The sequence below is a fragment of the Rhipicephalus sanguineus genome, unplaced genomic scaffold (genome assembly GCF_013339695.2).
Source record: "Rhipicephalus sanguineus isolate Rsan-2018 unplaced genomic scaffold, BIME_Rsan_1.4 Seq963, whole genome shotgun sequence".
In the NCBI taxonomy this organism is placed as follows: domain Eukaryota; kingdom Metazoa; phylum Arthropoda; class Arachnida; order Ixodida; family Ixodidae; genus Rhipicephalus; species Rhipicephalus sanguineus.
Window position 1 is genome coordinate 3050 of NW_023616390.1, and position 6151 is coordinate 9200.

The window sequence follows — 6151 nt, forward strand, 5'->3', positions numbered from 1 at the left end:
GTCTAGCTGCTGCACCGTGAACAAGAGGAGGTGACGTTTGGCGCCGTTTAATGCACCTGAAACGTTTAATGCACCTGAAACGGGCATGCCAACAACGGCCGTCGCTGGCATCTCTGAACCCGCTCAGCCCCCCGCCCACTACGGTTACTAGAACCACTACAACCACTATGAACAGCACCAGCAGTGAACAATACTCCTGGGTGGGATAGAGCCCCTAAAGGGGGCACGTCCCAGCGCCTTTACGGCAGGGAGAGAGTGGAATGTGAAGGGGACAGAAACACTTGCACCACGGTGAATGTGACGTCACGGCTCGCACTGGTGTGCAGCCGCTGCACGCTGACAATCCTCCAAAAATACACCTGTTAAAAATATATGTAAAATTAACTGTTTATCGGAACAGTCGTGTCTTCCAAGTAGGATTTCGATTTAAGAAGTATACTTGGTGTAAGTTAGACCCTGTATACAGCCTACAATGTTACAAAGTAGGATAGCAGTGTGGGGGGAACCATTTGGACGACATTCACTCACCATGGGGGTAGGCGAGGGTGGAGGCGCAGGTCTTGGAGACGGCACCTGCTGCCATGAACTGTACAAAGTCACGAGTAGACTTGACGTCAGGGTTGTACGAGTCCCTCGAGGACTCCTTGCGTTGTCGCAGTTGAGCCTTGATGAACTCGTAGATGACAAAATGGATGATGGTTTCAGAGATGCCAAAGTACGAAGCAGTGATCCCCTTGTAGAAGCCCAGCAGTCCATGCCTCTGGTAGATGTCGCGAATGCACTGCAGTGCAGAGATGCTGCCATACATCCTGCCAAGAAAACAATTGAAGAATGTGGTCAGTGTGGCCTAAACGATTAAAGTTCTCATTTTAAAATGCTACTAAATTATGCAGTAGTAAAACGAAAGGAGCAGATATAAGTGTGATGGTAACTGTAAGCGATTTGTAGAACCTCGGTAAACAACCATCTGCAAGTGTTTTACACATGTCAGCAAGCCACACGTAACACGCCACATACGCACTATGGGACATGAACAGATATATTCCTCTAAAGAAAAAGAAGGCAACACAACAGCGATCTTCTCTACGCAAGGCCAGCAACACATTAATTATTAATGCTTAGACAGCACTACAGAAATCAGTACATGGGAACATGTTTTACAGTGTCATTTCCACATTACTGAAAAACATGGCAGTGAAATTTGTTACTTCAGTACTTGGAAAATTATGCCACAGATGAATTGCAAACTACATCTACTTTCTTGCCTTATCCATGCAATTACAGAGTAATTTTGTCAAGGTCTTGCATTCTTAGACAGTGGGAAAAGTCCACAAAATCCCTGAAGGATTCTTACCTTTGATCAAGTTGGAGCCTTGTCTTCACGAACCAGATAGGGTTGGTTGCCGTGCAGGACATAAAGCCTGAAAAGACAACAGTTGCAAGCACACCATGGATCCACGCTTCCAATAATACACATAATGATTAGAGCACCAGTGCACTTGCAGCTTGGACCGCACACACATTTTGAAGCATAACACCACTGTGCATTGACAAACACAAACAGGAAATGGAGCAGTAACAGCAACAAACTACTGAACCACTACGCGCAATTCTAGAGTCTTACCAGCGCTGGCTGCCGAACAGATATGTACAATGGGAGTATCCGAAGGAAGAAGCTCGTTGAAGATGCTCTTGGAGTTGGAGTATGTACAGAAGTAGATGGCCCTGGTGTGGTAAAACATGGAAGGCAACAATGGTGTGAGTGGACGACTGCTAGAAGAAGACATTAGGGCAAAATAGGAAAAAAGGGGTGCGCCTGCGCATGCCCCAATCAGCAGCAGCAGCAGCAGCGGCAGCAGCTGTCAAAAATGATGTACCTCGAAGGCGCCACTCCGACCAGGTTAGGTCCGAGACCCTTGAAAAGAGCCTTGGTGCCTTCCATCTCGACTATTTGCCTGGATTGAGTTGGGGGTAAAGACAGAGAGAGAGAGAGAGAGAGAAAATGTCAGTGTCAGAAATCGCCGAAGCAGCCAATGGCCACGCGCGGGCAGCTGTGCGAGTGCAGAGCTGTGGCAGCGCAAAAGGGTACGGTAGACATGTGCAGATGCACCACTGTACAAGCAGCAACACAAACAGCAACGACTGCGCTACCGCAGCATTACCCATGACTCGCAATGCACCACACAACCTGACTTTGCAAGTGGTTCAGCATTTCATTTAAGAACCGCTGTGTGTTAAAGATGGATGAATATCGCCTGTGTAGTGACACTCGGGTGACAACCTGTATCTGACAATGTCATAATGGACAGTCTACACATTGCTGCTTCCTTGTATGCATCTCCTGGTTGTGTACAATAACAGGTCCAAGCACAATTGCAAGTGCTGCATATTAACACTGACCTGCAAAGTTTAATCCTAGCAAATTACTGCTATTCTGGTGTCTATTTTTACAATTAATTTATTGGCCACTCAAATAAGTCGCAAAAGAGGAGGGAAGATTAACTTCCAGCAATCTTGCTAGCTTTTCAATGCAAACAACAAAGGCAAGAACTTGACACTTTTCATAGTAAACTTACTTTCATTTAGTAGAACCCATACATTTTGGAGAATGATATAAGCCAGGGCATTTTTTTTTTACTACTAAAATATTTGTATTAACCCAATGCACTGAGCACAACTCGGAATTGGCAGACCAAATGGAGGCCGACAATGCACAAAATAATGTCACGAATGACTCCACTGTTAGCACAACGGAGTGCTGAAAATACCATATAGCTTATGCCATATTCCTTAACTGCTGAATTTTATGAAATTCACTTTCAACAGTATTATGAACTTCACAACCTGGCATACAGCACTGTAACATAAAATTATGAGCCTTCCAATTTGCTGACCCAAAAGGTAAGACAGTCAGTGTCGACTATGTGATTTGTAAAACCCATGGTCTCTGGCCATGATATCCAGCTTGAATGAAAGATAGGTAGGGTTGTTAACTTTCTCTATATGTGCTAATTGACACTGGTGTCACATTCACAGTATCTATGAAGACTGGAACCCCAACGTTACTGAAGTCACCTAGCCGGTTACAAAATGGCAATTACTAGCTCAAATTTGGAAGCAAGACTGACGATGGATCTAAAGGGGCTTGCGACACAGAATAAGCGAGACACACGGCGGACACTCACTTCAGGCAGCGCCATATTCCTATGGAGGGCGCCCTCGCGTTGCTGGTGTTGATCACCGAGGTAGTGAAGCCGCCGCCACTTCCACCGTTGGGGTCGGCGTGCACGTGCAGGCATTGAGGCCCAGGCGCTCAGCCAGAGACTGGACTGCCGCAGGGGAACCGCCGGGCCCGGCGAAGTGAAAGTTCGCCACCGACGATTGTAGGCGCGTTTTCACCACTTCCAGAGGACAGGTGGCGATGGCACCGGCTGTTCCACCCAGACTGCGAAAGCGCAACGGCTGGATCAGCACCATGCACAAAACTATGGGGTTTCACGCGCGGTGTAGTAACTAGCGAGTTCCGTGAACTCGTTCTCGCTTATTTATATTTAACAAGCGGTGAACAAACTGACAACAGTAATCGTCAACGCGCTGCAGTACCTGTGCAAAATACCTTGGAATTTCTCGGGCAAGGTTGTTCACTAATGCGCACAATTAAACGCACCTGCTACGAGCACGGCCTTCCGCATGGCTGTTACAAGTGCGCAAGTCTTTTGCGCTTGTTGACAACGATTCTTTACCGAAACAAAACGAGACTGCTCTCTTCCTTCTCAGCGACGTCTCTCCAAAAAACATCTGCGCCGTGCAAGAAATTCCGCAGTTCGACTAGTAAAGTGGTTCGCTAACACACGACCAAACATCGTCAACATTCTTGAAGCGTGCGTCACTGGGACACTTTCCTTGGGCGTGTGTGTAAACACACAAAAGTGGGCTAGCTTTGTTCTCGAAACAAGCCCGACCAAACAGAGCTCCGGGATACTGTTAAAACGTTTCTTCTTAAAGCCAACTGTAATCACTGAAGGCCTTCAGAATCGACAATGTAGCTTTCCCGTGCGGAAGCCCGTGGGGAAGGAAAGGCAACTACTACGGCGTCTTCGACAAGTGCTGCGCTGAAGAATGTCAGGCTCTTGAATGAGGACTTTTTCACCATGCCCGCCCCAACCAAAATTATCTCTCTGACTTGCGTTAATTATGCTTGGTCACCATCGTTCCTTTTCACGAAATACGCCAACAGCGCTTCGCGTGGGAGTGGGACACTTCGTAAAATACCCCCCGCCAGCCCCATTGGAAATTAGTCTTCCGCACTTCGCAGTGCTTCTGTAGTAGTACATGGGTGGGGAAATAATACTCTCGATGAGGGAAAACAAACAAAAAGCGACGGGAGCCCTCGTCATTTCGAGAAGCTTCAACAAATACACCCAATCCAAATGCCGGCTTGTTCGGGTGGGCTTGCATCCCGTTCGGGGCATTCACCGGTGGTCGGGAAACAGCGGCCGGTACAATGCCGAGAAATGATAGCAGAGCTAGCAAGGCCATAAACCGCAAGCATGAAATAATTGATCTATCTCCTCACTCTGGAGTAATTAAGTGCGCAGTAACTTTCCCATACGTGGGAATGTCCTTCCATCGTGGCCTCCTTTTAACAGGAATGGACGCCGGAACCGTTAAGTCTGACAGAGTAAGCAAACTTGAAAGATGCGTCAAAACATCACCTACAATAAAGAAAAAGCGAAAACGTCGGATAGGTACAGCAAACAATCCGTATTAACGCATGAACTGCTGCGCCGGTGCGAACGTGACCGACACGGCGTCCGCACACCCATGCGGCATCATACCCAAACAACAACGCGTCCTATTTTTGCCTATAACGATCTGGCAGAACAGAGTGCAGTGAAATGCTATTTCGCAGCATAAGAAAAGCCACACATCCCAATCAATAATTAACGTACATACTTTACGAAACATGCCAGACAAAGGGTGTTGCGGCGATCTAGACAGACGAACGGTGAACTGATTTTTGTCAGACGACTCGGTTCGTGAAGTACGTAGTGGAAAACACACGGTTACTCCGACCGCCACGACCACGATGCAGTTAACCGCAGCTCGACGAGACAGGCAGCACGTCCGCGAGTGCAACAGATAGCGTAAACTCGAAACTCCAGGGTCCACAAGCAGCCGTGAGACTCAGGCATGGCTCAGCAGCTAACACCTACGACTTTGAAGGCTCTTTCAGGGAGACCTCGGCGAACCGACGAGAGGGAGCGTCCCAGCGAGCTGCGACGTTGCTCGCCGTTCGGGGTTGCATTACAGCTACCGCAGTACGGTTGACTGCGCCGACATTAAAGGTTCGCTGCTGCGCATAACTTACCCTCCAGCCAAGAGGTGTATTATGGCATCGTATTGAGACATCCCATCCAGAACACATCAAGCCACACACAACAACACCCGTCGCCTGCTTCTGAACGCACTGCTGAAATTTTTCGCAGGACTACGGGCACGCATCTCACGGCACCACTGATTTACCGATCACTTCGCGAGCACGTGAACACTGTGCCGGCATTGGCTATGCCAGGTCACGTGGCAAAATGTTTACTACCAGAGCATCAAGAATAAAAGACGCCCCCTTAAAGCCAGCCACAAGCTGTTCAATATTTTTATTACCAATATTTTTTGTATATAATTTTTTTCTTGAGCATATAAACTGAAAAACGTTTAGAATAGTGTTTGTTTGAAAAAAAAAAAAAGCACGTGGCCTCTGCGATCCGTTCCGACAGCGAGCGACACTCTATGGCGAGCGATGCTGCCGGAGTGGATCGCGGAGGCGAGAAAATGGCCAAACCAGCCAAACTGGCCAAACCGCACGCCGCATTGGCCGTTTTATTTGGTTGTTGTTGCGAGGCGATAAATGTCGGAATGATGAGACCGCTACCAAACTTTCCACTTGGGCTGGCGCCTCACAGCCACAGCTTACTGCCGCGCCATTCTTAAACGCATTTCGCGGGCATTACATTATCAGGAACATTAGGGGCCACGGAAAATGGTTATTCATAAACTTCCTTGACACTGAAATGCCGTGGCGTAGCCAGGGCGTGAGGGGCTCAAACTCCAACCCCCTAGCCCAAGATGTTTTTAGAATTTGTATGTGCAC

At 47.9% G+C, this 6151-nt stretch overlaps 1 pseudogene; it reads right to left on the bottom strand.

The window, feature by feature from the left end:
• Positions 1-503: 503 nt before the first annotated feature.
• On the bottom strand, positions 504-5536 carry LOC119378757 (mitochondrial carrier protein Rim2-like; annotated as a pseudogene).
• Positions 5537-6151: the final 615 nt, after the last annotated feature.